This window comes from Stenella coeruleoalba (assembly GCF_951394435.1).
Source record: "Stenella coeruleoalba genome assembly, chromosome: 1".
NCBI classification, from domain to species: domain Eukaryota; kingdom Metazoa; phylum Chordata; class Mammalia; order Artiodactyla; family Delphinidae; genus Stenella; species Stenella coeruleoalba.
This window is the reverse complement of record NC_137169.1, coordinates 128,227,725-128,255,331: the sequence shown is the minus strand read 5'-3', so window position 1 is coordinate 128,255,331 and position 27,607 is coordinate 128,227,725. Positions and strand designations below refer to the sequence as shown.

The 27,607-nt window shown below is 43.4% G+C and overlaps 1 protein-coding gene across 3 annotated transcripts in view; it reads left to right on the top strand.

The window, feature by feature from the left end:
• The first annotated feature begins 17,487 nt into the window (after positions 1-17,487).
• The window catches only part of NEK7 (NIMA related kinase 7), a 335,754-nt gene continuing 325,634 nt past the window's right edge, over positions 17,488-27,607 (top strand). For 2 of the 3 annotated variants that reach the window (XM_079911987.1, XM_079911988.1), the window contains exons 1-2: positions 17,488-17,651; positions 18,326-18,643. The gene's annotated coding sequence lies outside the window, so the exon portion shown is untranslated. Of the gene's footprint in view, positions 17,692-18,325; positions 18,644-27,607 lie in introns of all 3 variants that reach the window. The other variant, XM_079911989.1, reaches the window with a different exon arrangement.

Genomic DNA, 27,607 nt, shown 5'->3' with positions numbered 1-27,607 from the left:
ACTCCCATAGCCTGATTACCTAACCGTTAAGTATTGGATTATGAAACATTTCGCATCAACTCTGGTGTTTTCTGTTTCTCTGCAGTACCTTGCATAGGAACGTATCACCAACAAAAATGATCACCATGGGCTTTGTTTTTTGTTTTCGTTGTGACTCAGATATGGATAAACTCATGGAATCACTCTGTAGGTTGGAAAGAACCTTAGTAAATAGTCTGGTTCAAATCCTACCCAGCCCCCTCTTTTCTTCCTTTTGCTGTTGAAACAGAAAGCACTGAGACAGATGTGTACTGTTTTTAGTTCAGAGACAATTGTGGGCTTCCCTCAGAAAAACAAGGATATCAAGAGTTCCAGTTTAACCTCTGCAGATTTACTTTTTTGTTTTTTTTTTTAAACCCAATGCTGGAACCACATCAGTGCAGCAGTATGGCCACTGCTAATACCGCTTATTTATTGCTGCTGCTTTGTGAGTGCTATGTACGTTCCATTTAGAAAGATGACAATGATAACAGAACACAGATGGTTATTACTTCGTGGACTTTTCTAGAACCGTTCACTGCTTCTATTCATCTCTTCAGCTACTCACCCCCATCCTCTAAAATTCCCTTTCATCACATGTCTCTTCCCATCACACCACTGAAACCATTTTCCTTCCAGTTAGCAGTGATTTTCTTTTTTCTTTACCAAAATCATGGTATTTCCCCTATCTTTAATCACATTTGCTTTGGTGCCAGATTTTATACCCCTTATGACTTGCTTCTCTAAAACGACTCCCGAGCCCTGGGATTTTCCACAATCAGAGCACCTGCTCTGCTGACTCAGGGCCACCATGTCACCGTCCAGCTTGGGGACCTCTCTGCCTGGGTCTGCGTGCTCCCTGGAAGTTCTTTCTTAAAGTTTCATCTTTTTAGGGATGACTCCAAATATATTTCTTGGGATACCTTCCCCTGACTGTTCTGTCAGTGAAAGCACAGCAGGAACGATGTTGAACTCATTGTTTTCTCTGCAGCAAACTTCACCTCTGGGCTTTGTTATTTCTGCTCACGATTTGACTCTTCTCCCATCACCCAGACTGGGAGTCACCGAGTCATCAATTTCTCCATTGCCTTCTCCTTGACCAAAAAAACCTCATTTTGTATCATTCTATTGCCAAATCCTATTGATCCTTTCTTTAGCCTATGTGTTTGATCAGCCCTGTTGATCCACTTCTTTTTTTTTTTTTTTGCCATGCCCCCACCCCTATATCACTGGAACTTGTAGGGGACAGACCAGAACAGACCTGTGGGAAGATATTCTCTGTGAAAGCTATGAGTCGTTCCAGACATTGTTTTGCTTTCCCCATCTCTGCACCCTGATCCCCCATAAGAGTAGACCCAATGGTCAGCAATTTAAAAAAGATTATATTTAAACTAATTATATGACATAACTTTCTCATGAATGTAGAAGCCTACAATCTACAAGATAATGACTCGTCTCTGTGGGGATTTAAAAAGATCCTGGTTTGCTGCTCATTTAGACAGCTGGAGGAGGGCTTTCTTGGTCCATGTATAATTGGAATAGAATATACCTATCATTACTTTTACGTGGCAAACATTTTATTTTATTTTCTTAGAATAATACAATTTCTTTATTACTTTTAATATAGATGAACTATGTGGCAAATATTTTAAATATTAATTTCATATCAAAACAAATGCGATGCACAATAGGAGAAAGTAAGGGTTGCTTGAAATGTAAAACCTTCTGTTTCAAAGAAAATTTAGGTTTGCAGCTTGCTGTGCCCTAGGTCCTTCGGGACGCTGGTGGAGGAACTTGAAGTTGTGGAGTTGATGGTCTCCAGGGTCCTTTCTGGTTCCAGTCACACGTGACAGGTGTGTGAAGAGCAGAATCGTGGGCTTTGGGCAGATAGATCTGAGTTCACATTGTGTCTCTTCCATGAGGTTCTCATCCAAGCCCTGATTTGCTCACATACCCTCAGACTGCAATCACAGCTTTGCGGTTTTTTGCTTTTGTTTGTTTGTTTTTCTCTCAGTCTCTCTCCACTCAAAATCTTTCCTGTATGTTACCAGAGCAATCTTTCTAAACATTATCTTTCAGCTATACCTTCTTTCTTAGGAACTTTAATGAGTTCCCAATGTAGATATGATTAAATATAGACTCTATGAGACAGCCAAGGTTCTTGGTACTATGACTCTGGTCTTACTTTCTTGGTTTATTTTCCCAGAACGAACACTTCACTGTCTGTAGCACAGGCCATATTCTGTCATATTTTTGCCCACAGTCCCTTCTCTAAGTATAAAACATTTCCCATTGCTTCTTATCTGCCTACATCTTAGAAGTCCTTTTTTATTCCTTCCTTACAGCACATATAATACTAATAACCAAAAAAAATTCAGAAGAAATAAAATCACCTGCAATCCCCAAACCATCATATAACATCTCTCTATGTTTTCTCTGAGTTCCTTTCCAGTTTCTGTATCTTGTTAAAGCTTATCCTGTGGTTCCTGGGGTACGATAAGCACTCAGTAAGTGGCAATTTATTTGAACCTCACAATGATCATTTCTTTAAATTATTCTAATTCTATCTCCATGAAAATTGTCTTCATTAATGTTTGTGATAAGCCAAGTCTTCCTTCCCGAGACCCCCATAACCCTCACTGTATGTATGTCTCACACCCTCGACATGAGTATTTTTGTCCTGACACGAGTATTATTTCCTATCTCTTTCTCAAACATTATATATTTCTTGAGAAAAGGGATGGTGTCTTATACCTCTATTGCCTTTCTATAGGTGCTAGGAAAATAGTAATTTTTCAGTAAGCATTTTTAACAACTGAGTTGAGAAGCAGTACTTCCCTCATGGATTAGTGGATAGAACTGGCTGAAGAAGACATTGTGACCTGAGCTCTGGGGGAAAGATAAGCTTTCATCGTGGAGAATTACTGCTGGCCCTTAGAATTCTCCATGATGTCAGGCAGGGGAAAGGCGACAGATACGGATCCAGCAGGACTTACTCGAGTCTTGCTTTCCTTCTCTGACCAATAAATGCTTTGTGGCTTTAACCTCTCCAGAATGGAGGGCATATGACACCCATCATCATTGTACATTTCTCATAGAGAGAAAATTCCAGAGGCCCATCCTGGCGTCCTGTTGGGAAGCACAGGAGCTCTTTGCCCTAAATCTTTCCGTTATGTCACTGCAGTAGATCTTTCCATTTTGTTACAAGCACTGCTTTCCAGTGTGTTTTTGGAGGCATGCTGGAAAGGAATTAAAAAACTCAAAGGAGCACCACACTGGTCACCAATGATGACAGCACGAATGACAAAGACATTGAGCTGTTGCCCGCTTACCAGCCAATCCTTCCAGTCTTGGTAAGGTTGTGTACTACCCTGACCGGACTTTCTTATACATTTACAAGGCAAACTTCATACTTAGATAAGCATTGATATTTTTTTTTGGTGCCAGGTTCGTGTTAAGCTACATTTCTTCCTCTTGTGGACACCAAGTATTAATATATCTGGCTCCACAGACCTCTAGCCAATGGCAGTACCTTACCAGTATATAAACTCAGGACAAAAATAAATTCTGTACACGGATCAGAGTTTGGCATGAAACCCTTTGTGGTGGTCACAGCTGAGCTGCAAAGGCTTCCCAGAGTTTCCTCAGAGAGCAGTGTTCTGGTCGAGAGTCTCTGTGTGACAGAAGGGGTCATGATGGTTTCTCCCTGAGAGACCCCAGCTCACAGGTGTCTATATATCTTATTATTTTCCAAGGATGGTTGTCGATTTTGGTATCCTTCACGTTAGAAAATAGGTATCAATTTTCTCCACCAAATCCATGCTAGTAGTCCTTAATAAGCATGAACTTTTTGAGATAAATGGTGTCTAGTGATTGGCCATCTCTACTTAATAAAATAGACACAGCCTTTAGATATATACATATAGATGTTCCTAGCAGCGAGGATTAATGACCATCCAATGAACATTGAAATAAGAGGCTCTGAAGTATTTCTTTTTTTTTTTTTTTTTTTTTGAGACAGGTGAACTTTTCAAGCATGATCAGATTTGCAGATATTTCAGGCCAGTTGCTCCCAAATTCTTCTTTTAAGTCACAAAACCTTGCTTGTGGAACTTTCTCGCGGAACTTTTCCACAGAACTGAATGTATGAAACAGGTGAGAATAAGGCTTTTCCGGTGGAGAAAAGAAGGCGTGTGGTAAGCCGTGGTCCCATGGAGCCTTGCTGTGGGGTCCGGGGGCTTCAGGTGCTCATTCTGGAAAGCATGAGTTTGGAACCAGTCCTGAGGTCCTGTTAAAGATTTTTTTTTTTTTTTTGCGGTATGCGGGCCTCTCACTGATGTGGCCTCTCCCGTTGCGGAGCACAGGCTCCGGACGCGCGGGCTCAGCGGCCATGGCTCACGGGCCCAGCCGCTCCGCGGCACGTGGGATCCTCCCGGACCGGGGCACAAACCCCTGTCCCCTGCATTGGCAGGCGGACTCTGAACCACTGCGCCACCAGGGAAGCCCCCCTGTTAAAGATTTTGATAAATCTGTAGAGAGGCCCCAAAATGAGCCCCTTGTGGCCATCAGTTAGATGGGGGAGAATGTAAAAGTGGTGAACAGAGCTGGGACCTGGGTGAATTCCTTCAACAGTGTCTGTCTTGGTTTCATCATCTGTAAAAAGTGAGGCTGCCCTAAATCATTGTTTCTAACACTTACCTTACCCTATGCTTCACAGGGAGGGTTTGCTGGAAGAAGGGGTTCTGGCCCCGCCCCTACTCCATGGAAGAGTTCTGAAATCCGTTGTTTCATAATTGTGCCCCAGGTAATGGGGTGAGTTTGGGAAAACACTGGCTTCCATCTTTTCTGCCATAACTTTCAGCACCAACCTTTTCTAGGGTTCCACTCAGTTCCTCCACTTCTTCCACGGGTTGCTCTATGACAGGGATGTTTCTTCAGATTGGAAAGAGCGTAGCAACTGAAAAGCAGGAATTTAAACCTGCTGGAGTAATGACAATTATATAAAGGTGTTTCGCTTCCAGGAAACTTGCCAAAACAACAGTCAGGAATCTTTGAGAAAGTAGCAAAAACTAGGGTGTTCAGAGTTCAGTAAGCTATTAAAGTGCTTCTCAATATCATTTGGGGTGAAAAGTACACTGATTACAAAATACATATTTCTGCACCTCCCCAGGCTTGTCTGTCTGGGGGCGGGCGCAGAGGCATCACATGGTTTCAGTCACCCCAGTCTCAGTGTTTATCTGCTTCGTGCTCCGGAAGGACTTGTACACCACTCTCTTCCCAAGTCCCCGGGGGTGTTTCAGACACGTTCGTTCACTCATCTGGCAGGTATGTAAAGGAGGTGCCCTTGTGTTTCCCCCTCCCCTCTGGTTTCCCTGGGTGTCTTCTGAACAAGGGTGTCTTCCTGAGAATTCGACATTTGTGCCCAAGATGCTGTTTCTTAAGATTCCCAAGGAAGGAGGATGCCTCTCCTGGCTCACAGCTGCTCTGTCCCCTGGGGCGGAGTCCTTCCTCAACTTCTGCTTGGGGTCCCCCTGCCCCCAGACCTTGCTGCCAGCCCACAGGACTGGGCTGGGGGAGAGATACCATTTCAGCATTCCCCCCACGTCACCCCCAGACATCTGCATGCAACGCTCCTTCCTCCTTCAGCCCCCAAACAAAAGTCCTCAGACGATGAATTCCTGCAGATGGACTCATCCGAGGTCTGTCCATTTTGCCAGACCTGATTCGACAAATTTGAATCTCAATTCGGGCTCCAGGTGGGAGAACCACTCTGGAATGTGCGGATTGGGAACTGATTTGAAAACTCAATCCCAGAGAGCTCCAGTTAATGAATTGATACCCCCTGAGGGAGGTGCCTGGGGCTTGTTCAAGGACTCTGTTTTTATTACTGAATTAGGACAGACCTGTCAAGCTAGTCACGCTTGCAGATGGCGCGAAGCTGGGAGGGATAGAAAATACAGCGGATGGTAAAATCTGAATGGAGAAGATACCAAGAGGCTGATCTGAACCTAAGAGAGAAAATTTAGCAGGAAGAACGTGTAGAGCTACATGGAGACCCTAACTTCCACCTGCACTAATTCAAGGTGTGATAGAGATCGCTGCATGCATTTTACCATGGAGTGCTTTCAAAACACAAAATCTTACCAGAGTTCTCAGATAGGACATAAAATGTGTTCTGGCTGAGGTGGGAGTGGTGGAGCTGGGGACCCCATACTTCTCCTCGCCTCTCTCCATGGCCCCTGCGGAGGTTTTGTAAAACCTGGTTTGAAAGCTCTTGGGCTCTCAGGTAGTGGAGAGAGTGAGGGAGGGGAGAAAAATGGGAGGACGGGATGGCTATGAAAACAACGTGATTAGTTTTAGTTCAAGGTATACTCACTAGGAACCCACAGGGTGATGTGGTCATTCCCGAAAACACGTGATTTTATCTGAGGCTGGGTTAATGCACTAAGAGTGTACTAAGACTGGGAACATGTCTGTTCTGGGCAAACCATACGGGGACATGATGTTCTCACATGGCTGTGATCATCTGGAAGCAATAATTTTGCATCTTCCTATTTTAGGAACATTTCGTCACTGTTGGAAACTTGGCCAGGGAAGTCACATATGATTGCATAGGCTGTGCACTGTGCAAGTCCAAGGACACTATTTTCAGAGACTATAATGATTATAAAAGGCTGTTGCTCTTAACTTTTTTTCATTTTTCCTTTAGTGTTCCTGCCATTCAGAACTTTACGCTGGCTTCGTTTTTTTTTTTTTTTCATCTTTATTGGAATATAAACCTTTATAATGTTGTGTTAGTTTCTGCTGTACAACAAAGTGAATCAGCTATACATATTCATATATCCCCATATCCCTTCCCTCTTGCATCTCCCTCCCTCCCACCTTCCCTATCCCACCCCTCTAGGTGGTCACAAAGCACCGAGCTGATCTCCCTGCGCTATGCAGCTGCTTCCCACTAGCTATCTATTTTACGTTTGGTAGTGTATATATGTCCATGCCACTCTCTCACTTCGTCCCAGCTTACCCTTCCCCCACTGTGTCCTCAAGTCTGTTCTCTACGTCTGCATGTTTATTCCTGCCCTGCCACTAGGTTCATCAGTACCGCTTTTTAAAATTCCATATATACGTGTTAGCATACGGTATTTGTTTTTCTCTTTCTGACTTACTTCACTCTGTATGACAGACTCTAGGTCCATCCACCTCACTACAAATAACTCAGTTTGGTTCCTTTTTATGGCTGAGTAATATTCCATTGTATACATGTGCCACATCTTCTTTATCCATTCATCTTTCGATGGACATTTAGGTTGCTTCCATGTCCTGGCTATTGTAAACAGAGCTGCAATGAACATTGTGGAACATGTATCTTTTTGAACCATGGTTTTCTCAGGGTATATGCCCTAAGCTGGCTTCTTTTAAGGTCAGCCATATACCAAAGTGTACGGCTAGAAAATGATATGAATTTAAAAAAAAAGATATTTGTTCTGCTAGGATTTAAAGAATTATAGTAACACCAGGGTGTGTTGTTTCCTTGTTGGGGTGTGGGATGAAAATAACTGAGGCAATAAAAATATTCCATACATTAAGGGTTCCAGTATTCTTTCCACAATCCCCACTGGATTGTGACTCTGACTTTCCCAGATTAGAGGGTGGCTTCAGGGTTATCAGGTAAATCAGCTCTGACCTCCTTCCACACTCAGTTTCCTCTTAAAAACAGTGGTCTGGGTGGGGTGATCTCCGTGTTTTTTTTCAACTTTAATGCTTCACAATTCTATGGTAGTTCCCGGTCAGTGAAAACTTGTCATTTAGAGATGGAGGTGATGACACCTAACACATTATATTATAATTGAATCCGTCTGTTCCACTCAGAGTCATGCAACCTCCCTGGGGAGATGCTAAAGCAATCGTTCTCAAAGTATGGTGCCGGGAACACTGGGGGTTCCTTAGATGCTTTCAGAGCTTCCACAAGGTCAAAACTATTTGTAGAATACTACTAAGATGTTATTTGCCATTTTCACTCTCATTCTTTTGAGTGTACAGAGTGTGATAAGTTTGTGGTAATGTTTTCAGATCCTGTATTGCAACTAACCTTTAAGAAACTACCATTGTCTAGACTTGAGGACATGGGGAGGGGGAAGGGTAAGCTGAGACGAAGTGAGAGAGTGGCATGGACATATATTCACTACCAAATGTAAAATAGATAGCTAGTGGGAAGCAGCTGCATAGCACAGGGAGATCAGCTCGGTGCTTTGTGACCACCTAGAGGGGTGGGATAGGGAGGGTGGGAGGGAGACGCAAGAGGGAGGAGATATGGGGATATATGTATACATATAGTTGATTCACTTTGTTATACAGCAGAAACTAACACAACATTGTAAAGTAATTATAGTCCAATAAAGATGTTAAAAATAAATAAATAAAAGCCATTCTGGGAAACTGTTAAAAAAAATATCAATCGACAGATGAATGGATAAAGAAGATGTGGCACATATATACAATGGAATATTACTCAGCTGTAAAAAGGAACGAAATTGAGTCATTTGTAGAGAGGTGGATGGACCTAGAGAGTGTCATACAGAGTGAAGTAAGTCAGAAAGAGAAAAACAACAGGAAAGTGTATGCTAATATACATATATGGAACCAAAAAAAAAAAAATGGTACTGATGAACCTAGTGGCGGGACAGGAAAAAACATGCAGACGTAGAGAACAGACTTGAGGACACAGTTGGGGAAGGGTAAGCTGGGACGAAGTGAGAGAGAGGCATGGACATATATACATTACCAAACGTAAAACAGATAGCTAGTGGGAAGCAGCCGCATAGCACAGGGAGATCAGCTCGGTGCTTTGTGACCACCTAGAGGGGTGGGATAGGGAGGGTGGGAGGGAGACGCAAGAAGGAGGAGATATGGGGATATATGTGTACGTATAGCTGATTCACTTTGTTGTACAGCAGAAACTAACACAACATTGTAAAGCAATTATTCTTCAATAAAGATAAAAAAAAAGAAACTACCATTGTCCAGTTTTGGGGTAGGATCAAAGAAAAGTATTTACAATGATCTGAAAGGCTATTAAAATATTCCTCTCTTTTCCAATTACATTTCCTCACGAGGCCAAATTTTCTTCATATACTGCAACCAAAACAACACATTGTAACAGACTGAAAACAAGAAATTGTGAGACTAAGTTGTAATTTCTAATATGATAAATATTGATATAAACCTGCAAAAAACAAGAATCTTTGAGGTCCTCCATAAATATCGAGTGTAAGAGTGAGAACAGAAAGTTTGAGAACAGATGTCCTAAAAAGTCATCAAAATAGCAAAATTTCCTCCTCAAGCAGGTAAACTGCTGCTGTTACTTTCTGGAACTCCTAACACTTCTGTCCTCATTTGTTTACACGAAGCTCCATCAGGAATTTTAAAAGTGATTATCCTGTAAAACCTGCAGTGCTTTTTGAGTTCGTATATTTTGATTCATTTGAAGCTGTGATGGGATTCCCTTTTGTGGACATTTTTTTCTGGGTTTTGCTTCAATTAGGGCGTTCTTTAGGAAATCTACAGGAGAACAAAATGGTAGCTAATTGTTAGGTCTCAAGTGTTAGGGAATAGATGTGGGGTGTCGGGGGTGGAGCAAGAGACTGGAAGCTGAGATGAGTGCGGTAGTAGTACTCGAGGTCCAAGATTCCAGAAAAGAGGTTACACCCACCGCCCTTGTATATTCCTCAAAAGAGGATGTAGGAAGGGCGGATGCCATGGCCACTGTGGCTGGAGGGGTCCCATGAGAAAGGAGAATGAAGTTTTCCTCTGGATGACCCTGCTTTGTGCTGTTTTTGACTTGAGAAGGAGTCAGGATGTGTCCAGATCACTGCATGATCTGTCACTCAAATGAGGGCCCAGTGCGTGATGCCTGTTGCAGAGGCCAGAAGCTGTACGGTGAAAGCCCAATGCCCCCAAACCCCAGCATTTACTCGGAAGTGCCTCATTAGTTGGATGATTTTTCTTTTCTTTTCTTTTTTTATTGGAGTATGATTGCTTTACAGTGTTGTGTTAGTTTCTGCTGTACAATGAAGTGAAGCAGCTATATGTATACATATAGCCCCGCCCTCGTTGGACCTCCCTCCCAGCCCCTGCATCCCACGCATCTAGGTCATCACAGAGCACCGAGCTGAACTCCCTGTGCTACACAGCAGATTCCCACTAGCTATCTATTTTACACATGGTATTGTATCTATGTCAAACCTAATCTCCCAATTCATCCCACACTCCTCTTCCCCTCTTTGGGTCCACACGTTCGTTCTCTACGTCTGCATCTCTATATTCTTGCGTCTCTATTCCTGGACTATTTCTCTCTCTCTCTCTCTCTCAAAAATAAGCCTTCCACTTGAGTATTCACAATGCACGAATCAGCAAAAGGGAAAGAGTAGAAGAACTGAGTATACAAAGAACCTGTATTTGTGTACTTTCATGTACCTTCCTAATGAATTTTCAGATGATCCCTGGCCTGTTGAGTTTCCCATCCCTACCCCTCCCACTTAAAAAAAATTTTTTTTTCCAGGGCCGTATTCCTGTTTTTATCCCACTCAGGGTGAAGATACACATCACCTAGGTGAGGCAGACTGACCGAGGCTGGCTTCAACCCTTGCTGGGATGCAGGCAGCATTGGAAGGGACACAGTGGCTTTTATCAATGCCACCAGTATAACGCAGGCCCTTTCACTCCCAATCAGGTCACCAGTCATGAGATAACTGGAACCTTTCCCCAGGGTCAGCCCCGGATGTGAAAGTCAAGCTCACTGCAATTTTGGCTCATCAGATGGAACACAGGAAGAGGGGAGGTGACAGCCCAAATCCTAATAGTTAGATGAGGGCTGCCTACAAGCAAGGTTAGAAGATGGAATGTAAGGTTATGATGATATACAATCATTTGGAACGTGGTCTCGCTATGGTTATTTTCATACACGAATTTTCAAGGAACTAAGTGTAAAATATTTATGGAGTAGAATGCTTCTACCATTCATTCACTCATCTATACACTTTTGCTAATAATCTGAGTCCTCTCACTCCATCTTTTCATCACGTTTGAGTGACAAAAAGTCAAACTTGGATGAGCCTAACGATGTATTTTTTCCACGACCCCAGTCAAACAGCCGAGCTCTGCTGCAGAAATTGGCACAATAGGTCAGATGGATGCTGTGATAAATTCACAGCGTGAGCCTCAATATTTCCTGGCCATCCAAGAATTCCTTTGATCGAACTCACCCCTCATCCTCGGCAACAGCTCTTCAGATCTGCTCCACTCTTGTCAAACCTCTTACATCATCTTCTCCATGACACCACCTACTGTGCAGCCCACTCTTTCTAAGCAGATGACCTGGCTTATTTCCCGGGAGACGGAATCCATTAGAATGGGAACCATACCAACTCCTGCTAAAACGGACCAACCAAATCATCAAGATTCAACCTCTCTTCTCTCCTGTCCCAGGGAAGGGGGTTTCCTTTCCCATGTAAAATCCTTCTATCCGTGGATCCATATTCTCTAGTGTTTCAGGAGCTGCTCACAAGTCATTCATCTTCTCTCTTATTCGTCAACTTATCTGATTTTTTTTTAATTTTAGGGAATGGCATCATCATTTATCTGTTCTACAAGCCAGAAACCTTGGACTAAAACTTAACGCTTAATTTTCTTTTTTAAGAAACCTTTTCAAATTTTTAAAAATAATTTTTAAAGATTACATACCATTTACAGTTGTACAAAATACTGGCTATAGTCCCTGTGCTGTAAAGTACATCCTTGAGCCCATTTTACACCCAACAGTTTGTGCCTCCCACTGCCCCACCCCTATATTCTGTCCCCCCAACTGGTAACCACTAGTTTGTTCTCTATATCTGTGAGTCGGCTTATCTTTTGTTATATTCACTAGTTTGTTGTATTTGTTTAGATTCCACATAAAAGTGATCTCATACAGTGTCTTTCTCTGACTTATCTCACTTAGCATAACACCCTCCAAGTCCATCCATGTTGTTGCGAATGGCAAAATTTCATTCATTTTCATGGCTAAGTAGTATTCCATTGTGTGTGTGTGTGTGTGTGTGTGTGTGTGTAAAGATATAGATATATACCTCATCTTCTTTATTCATTCATCTGTTGATGGACACTTAGGTTGCTTGCATACATTGGCAATTGTAAATAGTGCTGCAGTGAACATTGGGGTGCATGTACCTTTTTGAATTAGTGTTCTTTTTTTGGATATATGCCCAGGAGTGGAATGGCTGGATCATATGGTGGTTCTATTTTTAGTTGTTTGAGAAGCCTCCATACCGTTCTGCATAGTGGCTGCACTAATTTACTTTCCCACCAACAGTGCATGAGGGTTCCCTTTTCTCCACACCCTCTCCAACATTCTTTTAAATGCTTAGTTTTAGCTCTAATATCCAATCCATCATCACATTCTGTCAGGTTTTACTCCAAAATATTTCTCAAATCCAGGTCCCCCTTTGCTAGCTCTGTGGTCTGAACCTGCACCCTCTTGGCCTTTGGCTGCAGCAGTGCTTTGAAGGGGCTCTATGTGTTCCCATCATATATTTTCCATCCGCTCAACACAACTCCAGTCATGTCCCCACCATCACCCCACCCTAGTCCTCCTTTCTAAACCTTTCTTATGCTGCTACCCACCATTTCAGAAAAAAGACCCGTTTTTAATTTGGGATGGAAGGCCTACCTTTCATTGTCGCCCCCTGATCCCTGCGCTTCAGCCCCGGGGATAGCATTCTCCCTGGGCACGGGGCCTTTGCACCTGCTGTGCCCTCAGCCTGGAATGCGTCTTAGTCCCTCCGACACACGCTCATTCTTCCTTTTTAGCTTGAGTGACACTTTCTTAGAAGCACACCTCAGACAGGATCAATTCTCCATGATAAGCCTTCATAGCATCACGTGCCTTTCCTTTCTACAACTGGTGACAGCTGCCATTGTATATTTATTTGTGAGATTACTTAATTAACTCCAATCTCCCTAACTTACCTACAAATTCAGGAGGCTGGGGACATTTCTACTCTTGCACTGTATCCCTAGCATCATGCCTGGCATGTGGTAGACACTCTATAAATATTTATTGAACGAATGTGGGTCGAATAAATAACAGTACGTTCAGGGCACGGTGTTAGATGCTCCAGGGCTCTGGTTCTTAAACTTCAGCAACAGAATAACCTGAAGGCTCGTTAAAGCCCAGTTTGCTGGGCCCCAATTCTAGAATTTCTGACTCAGTAGGTCATGGGTGTCGCGGAAGAATTTACATTTCTGACAAATTCCAAGGTAATGCTGATGTTGCCGGCCCAGGGTCCACAATTTGAGGACCATTTGCTTTAGGGAATTAAATACATGATTGTGACATGGTCAACTGTCTTCCAGAAATTTACAGTTTTGTTCAGGTGCAAATAGTAGATAAGAGACATTTGATTTAAAAAAATGCAGAATTTAAAAATGGTGGATGCCAGAACTAGAAAAGACATGTCATGATCTACTGTTTACTGTTGATACAAGTAATTGGTTGCTATGCCAGTTTTAGGGCCAGTGATTGCTATTTTGGTAATTGCTGTTAGTATCTGTCTGATATGATCTTAGAAAGAGTTCACAGGATTTAAAGTGAGTCTTAAAGTAAACTTCAGAAGCGTTGAGGGGTTGAATTTTCAGGGTGGAGTAGGATGAAAAAAATATATGAAAGGGCAATATAGAGAGAGAATAAGCTAATTTAGCTGAAATGCAGATTCACATAAAAGAAGAGTATAAAATTAAACAGGAAGTGAAGGGAGGGGAAGAAGGCTTTGAAGGCAGCTGGATATAAAAGTGAAGGTCAGCCAGGAACACTTTTCTGTGCAGGACCAAACTATATCTACATTTGGTTTTTCATTCCCTATTTACTACCTGCCTCATCTATAGGGGACAATGGTCCACGGAAAAACCAGTGGCTCCTCCTATAGGGCACCAGATATGGGAAATAATATCTGTTCCATTTCTGTCACTACAATCTCTAGTATGAATTTGATAGAAATGGCAGGGCCAAGAGGGTCAAAACTTCTGTAAGACTCAGTTTTTAGGTGATAAGAGCAGGTCCTGGTACAAGTTCTCATAGCCCATTAAGATTCTACTTTTTTATTAAAGGTGCTAAAAACAGCACTACCGTCTGCACAGGTGCTACAGCTATTGCTGAATCAAGATATTTTCAGAGATAAATTGCAAAGTACTCACGGCCACTGCAGATGGTACCCTGCTCAGGACACAAGAACTGAGGTCCTAAGGAAGGACTGTGCCTTGAAAAGTGACAAAGTTCCACTCATACGACCAGGTGACAGAGTGTCAGCAGTCCCGCTGTCATCGAGATCTTTAGAAACACAGCTGTTGGACTTCTATGCAGGGAAAACTCTCGGTTTTAGAATATATCACTTCATAAACATGATACTTTTCAATATCATGAAATATAAAATTTTGCATCACTTCTTTTGTGTCGTGAACACTCAATAGATATAGAATTGAATTAAAGAAGTCTTGGGTTCTTTTACATGACTAGAGAATTTTAGGCATGTTTTATTTCACATGTTCATACAGGTTACACAGTAAACATTATGCTATGAAATTTGTCAAAGGTTTTGTATTCATTCCAGTAAGTTAGGTAGGGGAAAATTTTTTTTCTTCCCCAAAAGACCTTAAAAACTCCATTGCCCATTCTCAAGTGTGAAAGCAGTATTTACGGAAAAATTCTGCCCTCCTATACATCTATTTGGCAGGATAACAGTTTGCCTAATGTACTTTCCCTCTGGTGACCGAGAGTTGTGTCCTGATTTAAAAAGGAGTGAGTATACAATCAAAGACCTTCATTCTTACCAGAATCCAGCCCTTTTCTCCTTTCCCTTAAATAAGATGTCTCAGGAGGGGGGGTTACCTTTTCCTCACTGGTTAGCAGGAAGTGGTATGGTAGGATGTTTCTCTTCTGTCAGGATAGTTTTTCATTTGTTTTTGAAATTTGCATGGCATATTTGATCACAATTCACTGATATTAAAAACACCAACACTATTTTTATATATAGAAGTACCACCAACAGGCTTCATTTAGTCCAGGTTGCCCAGAGAACTTCTGAGGTCCCACAGCATGTACTGTGGGTGACACCTTCTTTGTCACTTCACTCTATCATGTCTTGTATCAGTTTCACAGCTGTGTTCTGTGTAAATTTTTTCTCCTCTCTAAGATCACAAGCTCCTTGCACCCGGGGAGAGTGTTACATGTTTCTTTTGTGGTTTGGGGGCTCCATCTGTGGCCAAGCATAGCAAATGCTAGTTGATGGATTCATGGAGTGAGAAAAGCCATTTGTACATCTTGGACTGTTTGTTTAGTTATTACTAAGGAAGCAGATCATGAATAGAACCTTGAAACTCAATTACCAGGTTCTGTTTTTATTTTGTTTTATTTTTGTTTTTGTGAATGAGATGTTCTGACAGATTGGAGTATTAAATAGACCCCTAATAGTCCTGTCGGGAAGGAAAAGCATAATTACATCCATTAAAAAGATATTGTATGTGAGGACATTGTATGTGAGGACTAGGAAATTTGGGATTAACAGATACACACTACTATATATGAAATAGTTAAACAACAAGGACAGGGAACCAAAAAAAAATTGAATCCCACATATGCCATGACTCATGAAGAAAAACAGAACTTGGTTTACTCTGTTCTAGGCTGAGGCAAGACAATTCAATTCATAGATTGAAATGTTTATCCCCCCAGGTTCACGTGTTGGAGCCCTAACTCCAGTCTGCAGTAATTGGAGACTAAGGAAGTAGTTAAGGTCAAGTGAGGTCACAAGGGTGGGCCCTGATGCAACAGGATTGGGGTCCTTATAAGCTCGTGCTGTCTTTCTCCCACGTGCCACACCAGGGACAGGCCTTGTGAGGATACAGGGGAGAAGGCAGCCACCTGCAAGAGGAGAGAGTCCTCACTCGAAATCGAGTCAGCCACAACCTCGATCATGAACTGAGAAAATAAATTTCTGTGGTTTAAGCCACCCGGTTTATGGTATTTTGTCATGGCAGCCTGAGCAGAGTAATACAGGCCATGTGTGATCAACATTACTTTCCTCTCTTAGCTCCTAATTTCTATCAGTCAGCAGTCCCACCAGCCCAAAGGTGAGCTTATAAGACTTTTATCTACTCGTGCTTTAAAGGCAACAAAAAGGGCACCACTTAAGACCTGGATGCGCTGCAGACTAGGGAAGTGGCCTCACGTAACTCTTAATGCACAGCAAACAGTTCTGGAGGGCCTTCGTGGAGTCAGGCACCAGCCTAGGTGCAGCGGATGGAGTGGCAGGCATCCCTGTCTTCAGGCAGCTTGCATATTGCAACTGTCTGTTGTGGAAACAGAGGGCACCCACACAAACACAAGTCCATATACAAGTAGTGTTGGATGGTGACAGTGCCACAGAGAAGAGAACAGCAAAGGACTGGGGTGGGGGAGGGCTGGAAGGAGTCAGAATTGCATAAGGCCAAATGGAGCCATGTAAGAGGGGAGGGAGGCATGTGGCCGCTGGGGGAAAGTGTTCCCGGCCTGAGATGGCCTCAGTGTGATTGAATGACAGAAAAGAGCAGAAAGGAAGCCAGCAGAGGGTTGGCAGCAGAGGCCTGACACCGTATGTCTGATATCGAATGTTCTAACGTCTAATGTTCTACTGCAATCACTTGGGCTGTTGAGAAGAGCCAAAAGACGTGTCAGGAGACTGTAGCGATTGGCCAGGTGAGAAACTATGGCGGATGTAAGCGGCTTAGAGCCATGGAACTGGCGAGAAGTGATGGGATTCGGATATACTGACATTTCCATAGGCTGAATGGGTTGGTGGACAGATTGGATAAGGGCTGTGAGAGAAAGGGATTAAGAATTATTCAAAACACGTTCATCTCAGCAGCTAGAAGGATGGGGATCCATCAGCCGAGGTGGGAAAAGCTGTGGGAGGAGGGCTTGGGGTGGAGAATGGGACATTGGGGGCTTGGATTTATACACATTAAGTTTGAGATAGTTATCAGGTCTCAAGCGGAGACACTGAGTAAGCAGTGACTGAGGACTCACTGACATTATCTTAACTGATGCAATGAATGACATTTGGTGTGTTTGCTGGTGGGAAAGATCTCGCAGAGATGGGAGCTCTGGGAATGCTGAGAGAGGGGGAAAGGTGATCTTCTCCTGCCGGTGGGAGAGAGGTTGGGCTTTAATGCTCCCCCCCCCGAAAAAAAAACATTGTCACAATCGATCGTAACCCTAACCCTAACCCTAAGGATGGTAAGAAAAAAGGCAGCCTCGGCAGCACAGGTGTTGGGGGAGGGTCAGTGTGATGAGAGCAACCGATGGAAATTCTTTACTGACCAATTTTCTCAGCGGAAGAGGAAGTGAGGTGATCAGCGAGAGAGAAAATAGGGAAGGAGCGGTCGGAGGTTTGATGAAAAAGAAGACATGAAACAACGGGCTGGGAATGGAGAGCCCGCGGCCCGGGAAAGGATGCAGCATTGCCTGCCAGCCGGAAGGGCCCCCTCGAAGGTCATGGTGGTGAATTTCGACAGAGCCCTGCGTGTCCCAGCCGCCGTCAGCTGAGCAGGTACAGGCGTGGATTCCGCCCGAGCGGGAGCTTTGCCAAGGTACGAGGGCGGGCAGGGTGTGAGAGGGCCCTGGGAGGGAAGGCCAGGCCGGGGAGCGGTGGCCACGGTGCGCCACGGAAGCCGAGTGCTTACAGGGGGCAGAGTGATGACAGGAGGGACCCAGGGACCTTGGAAGGGCGTCAGCATCCGCACACTGAGGTTCCCTGCACCGGCCAACAATTGCTGGAGTCCCGGTAGCAGAGGAAGTGAGAGAGTGAGGTTCTGAAAACGGAGACCGTCATGACGGGAATCCTCCAAATCCAATTTGCAGAAAGGCTTCTGAGCAACGGGGAGAATTCATTAATTAACAGGAGTTTGAAATAACGTCTAAAAGTGCCCCTTGGCTGTGACTTCTCTTTGGGACTATTTCCACAAACAGAGGGAAGGCAAAAAAAAAAAAAAAAAAAAGTGGATGTATTCTCAGAAGTTATTAATAGTAAAACCATATGCCTGGAAGTACCTCCAACAGGTCCTAGTTTGGATTAGCCCCCACTGTCCCGCAAGCTCTAAACACCTTGGCCAAGAGACGCCACCGTGCAGCTCAGTCCCTCCTGTGCTCTAGGACTCTCCGGTTATAGCTTTTGTAAAACACTTTTATTGAATTTGAAGCCTATGTCCTTATTTTTTCTTTTAGGGGAGTTAAGAACAAGTCAGAGTCATCTGCCTAATAGTCCTTAAACACCAGAAGGCAATTTCCAATTAGAGTTTGGTGCCTACCGAGAATGACCTGGCAGAAGGTTTTCACTTGGCTGAGAGGTAGAGCGAGATCTCTCCGGGCAAAAGGCCCATGAGAAAATTCATCACAGCGCACTGACCTGGGGATGCCTCACTCCTCTTTATTAAGAAAAAAAAAAAGACAAAAAAAAAGACTTTCATGACCTTCACGTGCATTTACAACAATAGCATGAAATCTCACTCAGAAAAATCATGAGCCCACATGTCTAAAGAAAAGGTAAGATTCAAAATTTTAAAACTCTAGCGTTAATATATTTGAAAAAGTAATCCACGCTGTGTCAAAGGTTGGAGCTGTCTCTGTGCTTGAATTATCCTTGGAATTCTCTGGTCACCGGCTTGGGAACACAAGCCTCCGTTCTGGGTTTGAGGCCTTTGCTGCAGGACAGCGCGTTAGGGAAGGTGTGACTGAGGCAGCTGACTCAGGTACTCTTGAGGGGAAGTTTGTTGTGGGGAGAAACTGTTATTCTAAGGCCTTGTTAGGGTTTTGGAGCCTTGGGCTCTTTGGCAGGTCAGTGTGCTAAGTCATTAAAAAATATGGAAAGTCAGAGAGAAAGTCTTTCCTTTTTCTTTTGGAAAGGCCGGAAACAAGCACAGCAGACACAGATGAACCAGAAATCGAAGTGCTGCTGCGATGGTGGCTGTCGTCTGTTGGTTGTATGTTTCTGGTTCTGATTAAACTTAAGTCGATTTTAAAGGGAAATGCTTTTAAGTCAAGGGGTCTTAAAAGTCCCCAGTGCAAGAGAGAAGTGAAAACAAAGATTATTTCAAACTTGCCTCATTTACTGCATCCATAGACACCCATGGAAACATATTCAGAGATTGCTAACCGAGAACTAAGAGAAGGAAGTGGTTGGAAAGAAATCGGTTATTTCAACGTGGTGTGCGTCACATAGCGGGAGAAGGTGGGAAAGGATTAGGTATCTCAAAGAGGAAGAAAAGCTGAAATAGACTAAGTTACAGAACTCCCTCCAACTAGCATAGGGAAAATGGAACAGGAAGAAATACAGCAGAGTCTGAGGGGCTGGAAGTAGGAAGTGGAGTGATATTGGGTCCTTAGCTCTCTTTCCCTCCCCCTCCCCCCAGCCCCATATCCCCGCATCCCTGCATGGCCCTTTGCCTCTGCTTCTCTCTCTCCAGTTGGGTTTGGCTGCTTGGCATGTGACGGACAGACATGGCTGCACCACAGCTCCTGGGGGTCCATGTATGGGCTGGGACTAAGGACCAGAGTGGCTGACTGACTCACCTCTCTCCTAATTCAGGACTCCTGGAGAGAGATGCGGATGGGACCCACTGTGGTCAGGGCCACACCAGTGAGGCAGGGTTATATGATGCAAACCAGAAGGCCGGTTTCTCCCTGTGGGTAGGTGGGCACCAGAAGTTCTCTGAGAAGGCTGTGGCCTGGGCAACACCCCAGGAGTGACGCAGAGAGAAGCCTTTGTATCACTAGGTTGATGTGAACGGGACCTGGGCAAATGTATGGTTTGCATAGTGTTTCAGTTTTTGCACGACTCTGTTCCTGTTGATATGTTGAGCCATCTCTCTCCTGGGACTGGAGAGGATGGGGGAGGATTGATTGTGTATCACAGTGAACTGCTAGTTCAGCCTGGCTCATCTTGCCGGTGTGTCACTGTTCACGTTCCAAAGTCTTTTGGGTGACGAGGGGTGAACGCGTAGAGCTCCCTGCTAGTAAACAAGGGTCTAGTCGTCTTCTGGACGCCCCATCTCTCTTTAGTGCGATGACTTGGAATCGTGAATGGTGCTAAGGGGAAGTTTATTTTTACTCTGAACATACTAACACTAATTTAGTAAACATGTATTTTTTAAATTAATTTTTATTGGAGTCTAGCTGATTTATAATGTTGTGTTAGTTTCTGCTGTGCAGCAAAATGAAGCAGTTGTACATATACACCTATCCAGTCTTTTTTTAGCTTCTTTTCCCATATAGGTCATTACAGATTATTGAGTAGGGTTCCCTGTGCTCTGCAGTAGGTCCTTATTAGTTATCTGTTTTATATACAGTAGTGTGTATCTGTCAATCCCAGTCTTCCAATTTATCCCTCTCCCCGCTTTTCCCCCTTGGTAACCATGAGTTGAAACATGTATTTAAATATGTCGATTTCATTACATTTTTAAATATTTGAGGGAATCGCAGCACCAAAGAGTTTCAATAAATTCGACCACAGGCCCATTTAGGGGCATATTTCTAGGCTATGAACATGAGAAACAAAAAGAAAATTTGCATCTGTAGGGAAGATTTCTGGATTTCATAAGTAGCCTAGAAACTTCACTGAACGAGTGGCTGTGTGTTTCTGCATCTATTTGGACTCGTCTAGTGACAAACGTGGGAAACCATGCTGTCTGCCGTGAGTCAAATATTGCTCTCTGGGGGCTGGGATCCTTCACACATCCTCCTTGCTGAGAGTGAGATGGGGAGGGGAGTGTCTCTCTCTTTCCTTTAATAGAATCTGTGTTTTCATTTAGTGGATTTTGGAAACAAAATTCAGGGCTCTTTTTTCTTCTCCAAGTTTTGCGTGCCTTTTGGCTCAGATATTTGTCTTGCCAAGAAGCTTTTAAAAACTAAGTGGTCTGTATTTTGAGATACCACCCTCAACCAAGAAGTAAACCGTGAAATTCTCTGTAATTTAATGCTTTGAATTCAAACACTTGGAAGGCATTTAGTTTGTGTTTGGCGGTGTTGATATGACTATGTTTTAAAAAATAGAACGCTAGATTCCGTTTTCACTTAAAGAGCTTTAAAACGTCTCTTGTGTGTGGGTGAGTTTCAGAAAGCATCTCAAAGGGGATCAGAGTGGGAAGGTAAAGGGTAGCCCTTCCTTTATTTTATTAACCAAGTCTGATGAAGTATGCGGATTAGTAAACCAAGGTTCATATATCTGTATAAGCATTATTAACATAATCTTTCTTGCTATTGTCCTGTTAGCAGTAGTGGGTCATATTTTATAGGGGAGAATGATCATAAATATGAAAATGGATCTGAGGTCATGTCGGAGTCCAGGGTGGTACTAAGGGTTTTCATCCCTGCTCTGTTAATGCTTGGTGTGTGCCCTTCAGCAAGATACCTCATAATATTTATTTTTTGACCATGCCGTGTGGCATGTGGGATCTTGGTTCCCCGACCAGGGATCGAACCCGTGCCCCCTGCAGTGGAAGTGCAGTCTTAACCACTGGACCACCAGGGAAGTTCCCCTCATATTATTTTGAGATTCTTCTCATTCTAGGTATGAGAAAGAGAATGGCATCTCATGGTTGATCTTTCCAAATACGGAAGTCATTAAACTGAGTCATTCATGCTGTTGTTGAAGATATATCCTCAGAGTTGAGAAGTCCGGCCAGCTAGACAGGTTTTCCCTTTTCCCCTTGTTTGAAAGCAAAGCATCTTGATTTTTTGGGCCACTTTTGCCTAACTTGATCAGGCTCTCCAAGTCTGGCTCATGTGAACTAAATTAACAACAGTAATAACACTACACATCTGAGTTTATTAACAGCAACAACTTAGGGCTTCCCTGGTGGCGCAGTGGTTGGGAGTCTGCCTGCCGATGCAGGGGACACGGGTTTGTGCCCCGGTCCGGGAAGATCCCACATGCCGCGGAGCGGCTGGGCCCGTGCGCTATATGGCCGCTGAGCCTGCGCGTCCAGAGCCTGTGCTCCTCAACGGGAGAGGCCACAGCAGTGAGAGGGCCGCGTACTGCAAAAAAAAAAACCCCAAAAAGCCGCAACTTATTGATCTCCAGAGAATATGCCCTTCCAATATCCAGGTATTTGTTTCCGCCATTTAGGGATTCCAGTTTCTAGAATTAAGTTACTGGGAAGGACACAGTAATAAACAGAATATTGCTTGGTTGGTGATTGTGGAATCAGAGCAAAGGGAATGGATTTTTGGGGATGATATTTTAATGATGCCATGGTGGTAAATCCTGGTGGTGGATTTTCTCTGCTGCTCGACAGAGCGCACTTTTGTTGTGACTCATCTGGATTTGGTCTCTCTTTTCCTTTTTTTCTGATTCAGAGTTGGATAAGTACTGTGAAAATCTTGAATCTTGTGTTTCCATGTATCCTCTATTGCATGAAGATTGCAGCCCTTCTGTTAACACCTTCTTATATGAAGCCATTGCTGTTGTTTCCAGCTAAGCCTATTTTCCTGTAGCTAAGTGCCCAGAAGATTGCTTGGACTTGCGGTGGGGGGGGGGGGGGTTTCTAGATACCTCTCAACCACCCACTTTTAGACCATATTTCAAGGTGCGCCTTGTTCACAGATGACTGATCTCAGGGTAATCACTGAATTTTTTGAGCCTATGATGTACCACCAGGCTTGTTAACTCTTAATATGCAGACTTGGTATTTGATACTCATTTTAGAGGTAAGGAGACTGAAGCTCAAAGAGGTTCAAGAGGGCTTCCCTGGTGGCGCAGTGGTTGAGAGTCCGCCTGCCGATGCAGGGGACACGGGTTCGTGCCCCGGTCCGGGAAGATCCCACATGCCGCGGAGCGGCTGGGCCCGTGAGCCATGGCCACTGAGCCTGTGCATCCGGAGCCTGTGCTCCGCAACGGGAGAGGCCACAACAGTGAGAGGCCCGCATACTGCAAAAAAAAAAAAAAAAGAGGTTCAAGAATTTGCCCAGGGCCTCACAGCTTGCTTCTGGCTGAGTTGGGATTCAGAACCAGTTCTCTCTGATCAAATCTTGTTCTTTCTAACACTGAATCTTCCAACTTTTACTTTCAGGGGATACTAATGTCTAAGTTTTGTAAGAACCCTACTTTGCCTTTCAATCCTGATTAGAGTGGAATACTCTATTATATTACTATATTGCTATAATATAACAGTATATTATAGTAGAATACTTATATTTTAGAACAAAAATATGTAAGCCAGAGTCTTTACAGCGCATCAAAATGACAGAAGTGTGACACAGCTCGCATTTATTTAGAATTTAGTAAGTGCGCATATTATTGAAATGCTTGACACACATAATTTTGTTTATTTTTAAGGACAGTTCTTTGAGGTTGGTGGTACTGTTACCAACACTGTGGAGTTGGGGAGATTAACTCAGAAGTTAAATAACCCACAGAGTGACACATGCCCTGACTCGAATCCATGGTGTCTGACCAGGTTTGACCTCTTACCAGTTCTATCGCACTGCCTCTTTGGTGAATAGAAACCTGAGGACTCCAGGTCCGAAGATCATACTGCCTGAACTAGTTTTACCTATAGGTCTCCTTCAAGAAAGTCTGCACCTCCTCTATGCCAGGTGTGGTGTCAGGATACGATGATAAATAAGTCCTTTCCTTTAAACATTTTATTGACATGTAAGTGACATAGCTATAACCCAAAGTGATAAGTAAGGGAGTCGCTGGGGCCCTGAGAATACAGATGAGGAGGAAATTCATTCTGCCTGAGGGAGGGGCAGGGGAGGGCATGCCACGTAGGAACTGAGAAGTGATGAGTAAGGAGAGTCTTTAAGTCCAAGGAGGCGGCAGGCGGGGGAGAGGGACAGCTAAGAGGAATATCACCGTAGGCAGTGGCAAGAGGCCTGGGGGCGAGAAAACACAAGGCTTGTCCCAGAAGAGTGAGTGCTGCAGCAAACCAGAAGAGGGCACCGGTGAATGACTGGAAAAGAAGACAAGAAAGTCAGACTGGGACCAGAGTTTGAAGAGCCTTTTACTCGTGGAGGTTGGAGGTTGGAAGTAACCGAGAGCCACGGAGGTTTTTCAGCATTGGAGTCACATGATTAGCTAAGACTCCTGTGGAGAATGGGAGATCAAGTGAAGGAAATACGGTGCTTTAGAAGAGCAGCTTTCAGTAATACAGGGGAGAGTAAAGGATGAGTGTCTGGTGTCGAAGAGCCACACTGGGCATGGAGGTTGCTCAGGTAAAACCTGCAGGAACTGGAGGCTGATTAGTTGGAACCAGGGAGCCAGGGGCGACTTCGGGGTTTCCAACTTGGGCAATGGAACGAATGGTGGTTTTCTTTTTTCTTTTTTGAATGTAGTTGCTTTAATGAAAAATGACACGGAAACATACAAAGATATTTACTTAAAGAAGGAGATAACACAATATATCCTAGACTAGGGCATAACTTCCCAGTCCCCAAGCTCCCCACGAGAACACATTGTTATGAATGATACCACTGCTTGGAAGGAGGGTTACCACTTTTTTTCATTTTTATGGGGTTTTATGCCCTCCAGATGCCTCCCACCATGGGGGCTTGGATAATCAATAACCTTCCCACAGGGTACAAGAAACTGGAATCGGTAACAATGCAGACTCTATAAATAGGGACATGAGCTTCACATGGGTTAGAGAATTTAATTTATACAACTAGTACTGTCCGTTAATCTTCACGCTGAAAAGTAATATTAAAATATTTTGCTAAGGGAAAGAATACAGTCGAATGGTGCTTTTCTTAACCAATGTTAACAATTTAAGTTGAGGAGCATGGGCTTCCCTGGTGGTGCAGTGGTTGAGAGTCCGCCTGCCAATGCAGGGGACATGGGTTCAAGCCCTGGTCCAGGAAGATCCCACATGCCGCGGAGCAACTAAGCCCGTGCGCCACAACTACTGAGCCTGCACTCTAGAGCCCACGAGCCACAACTACTGAAGCCCCCATGCCACAACTACTGAAGCCCGCATGCCTAGGGCCCATGCTCTGCAGCAAGAGAAGCCACCACAATGAAAAGCCCGTGCACCACAACAAAGACCCAATGCAGCCAGAAATAAATAAGAAAAAAATTTTTTAAAAAGCTGAGAATTTTTGTAATTGTGTTTTTATTGTTGTTGTTTGTTTTTTTGACATAACTTTCAAGTGTCTCGAAAACTTCTAAGCTGTGAATATAAGTTTTAGCTTGTATGGTCTTAATTTTTCTTCTCTCTGACATAATATTTTTTTCACATCTTTATTGGAGTATAATTGCCTTACAATGGTATGTTAGTTTCCGCTTTATAACAAAGTGAATCAGTTATACATATACATATGTTCCCATATCTCTTCCCTCATGCGTCTCCCTCCCTCCGTATCCCACCCCTTTAGGTGGTCACAAAGCACCGAGCTGATCTCCCTGTGCTATGTGGCTGCTTCCCACTAGCTATCTGTTTTACGTTTGGTAGTGTATATATGTCCATGCCACACTCTCACTTTGTCACAGCTTACCCTTCCCCCTCCCCATATCCTCAAGTCCATTCTCTAGTAGGTCTGTGTCTTTATTCCCACCTTGCCCCTAGGGTCTTCATGACCATATGTTTTTTCTTAGATTCCATATATATGTGTTAGCATACGGTATTTGTTTTTCTCTTTCTGACTTACTTCACTCTGTATGACAGACTCTAGGTCCATACACCTCACTACAAATAACTCAATTTCTTTTCTTTTTATGGCTGAGTAATATTCCATTGTATATATGTGCCACATCTTCTTTTTCCATTCATCTGTTGAAAGACACTTAGGTTGTTTCCATCTCTGGGCTATTGTAAATAGAGCTACAATGAACATTGTGGTACATGACTCTTTTTCAATTACGGTTTTCTCAGGGTATATGCCCAGTAGTGGGATTGCTGGGTCATATGGTAGTTTTATTTTTAATTTTTTAAGGAACTTCCATACTGTTCTCCATAGTGGCTGTATCGATTTACATTCCCACCAACAGTGCAAGAGGGTTCCCTTTTCTCCACACCCTCTCCAGCATTTATTGTTTGTAGATTTTTTTTTTTTCTTGGCAGTATGCAGGCCTCTCACCATTGCGGCCTCTCCTGCCATGAAGCACAGGCTCCGGACGCGCAGGCTCAGCGGCCATGGCTCACAGGCCCAGCCACTCTGCGGCATGTGGGATCTTCCCGGACTGGGGCACAAACCCGTGTCCCCTGCATCGACAGGCGGACCCTCAACCACTGCGCCACCAGGGAAGCCCATTTTTTGTAGATTTTTTGATGATGGCCATTCTGACTGGTGTGAGATGATATCTCATTGTAGTTTTGATTTGCATTTCTCTAGTGACTAATGATGTTGAGCATTCTTTCATGTGTTTGTTGGCAATCTGTATATCTTCTTTGGAGAAATGTCTATTTAGGTCTTCTGCCCATTTTTGGATTGGGTTGTTTGTTTTCTTGATATTGAGCTGCATGAGCTGCTTGTAAATTTTGGAGATTAATCCTTTGTCAGTTGCTTCCTTTGCAAATATTTTCTCCCATTCTGAGGGCTGTCTTTTCGTCTTGTTTATGGTTCCCTTTGCTGCGCAAAAGCTTTTAAGTTTCATTAGGTCCCATTTGTTTATTTTTGTGTCCATTTCTCTAGGAGGTGGGTCAAAAAGAATCTTGTTGTGATTTATGTCATGGAGTGTTCTGCCTATGTTTTCCTCTAAGAGTTTAATAGTGTCTGGCCTTACATTTAGGTCTTTAATCCATTTTGAGTTTATTTTTGTGTATGGTGTTAGGGAGTGTTGTAATTTCATTCTTTTACATGTAGCTGTACAATTTTCCCAGCACCACTTATTGAAGAGGCTGTCTTTTCTCCACTGTGTATTCTTGCCACGTTTATCAAAGATAAGGTGACCATATGTGCGTGGGTTTATCTCTGAGCTTTCTATCCTGTTCCACTGATCTATATTTCTGATTTTGTGCCAGTACCATGCTGTCTTGATTACTGTAGCATTGTAGTATAATCTGAAGTAAGGGAGCCTGATTCCTCCAGCTCCGTTTTTCTTTCTCAAGATTGCTTTGGCTATTTGGGGTCTTTTTTTTTCCCATAGAAATTGTGAGATGTTTTGTACTAGTTCTGTGAAAACTGCCAGTGGTAGTTTGAAAGGGATTGCATTGAATCTGTATATTGCTTTGGGTAGTAGAGTCATTTTCATAATGTTGATTCTTCTAATCCAAGAACATGGTATATCTCTCCATCTATTTGTATCATCTTTAATTTCTTTTATCAGGTCTTATAATTTTCTGCATACAGGTCTTTTGTCTCCTTAGGTAGGTTTATTCCTAGGTACTTTATTTGTTTTGTTGCAATGGTAAATGGGAGTGTTTTCTTAATTTCACTTTCAGATATTTCATCATTAGTGTATAGGAATGCCAGAGATTTCTGTGCATTAATTTTGTATCCTGCTACTTTACCAAATTCATTGATTAGCTCTAGTAGTTTTCTGGTAGCATCTTTAGGATTCTCTATGTATAG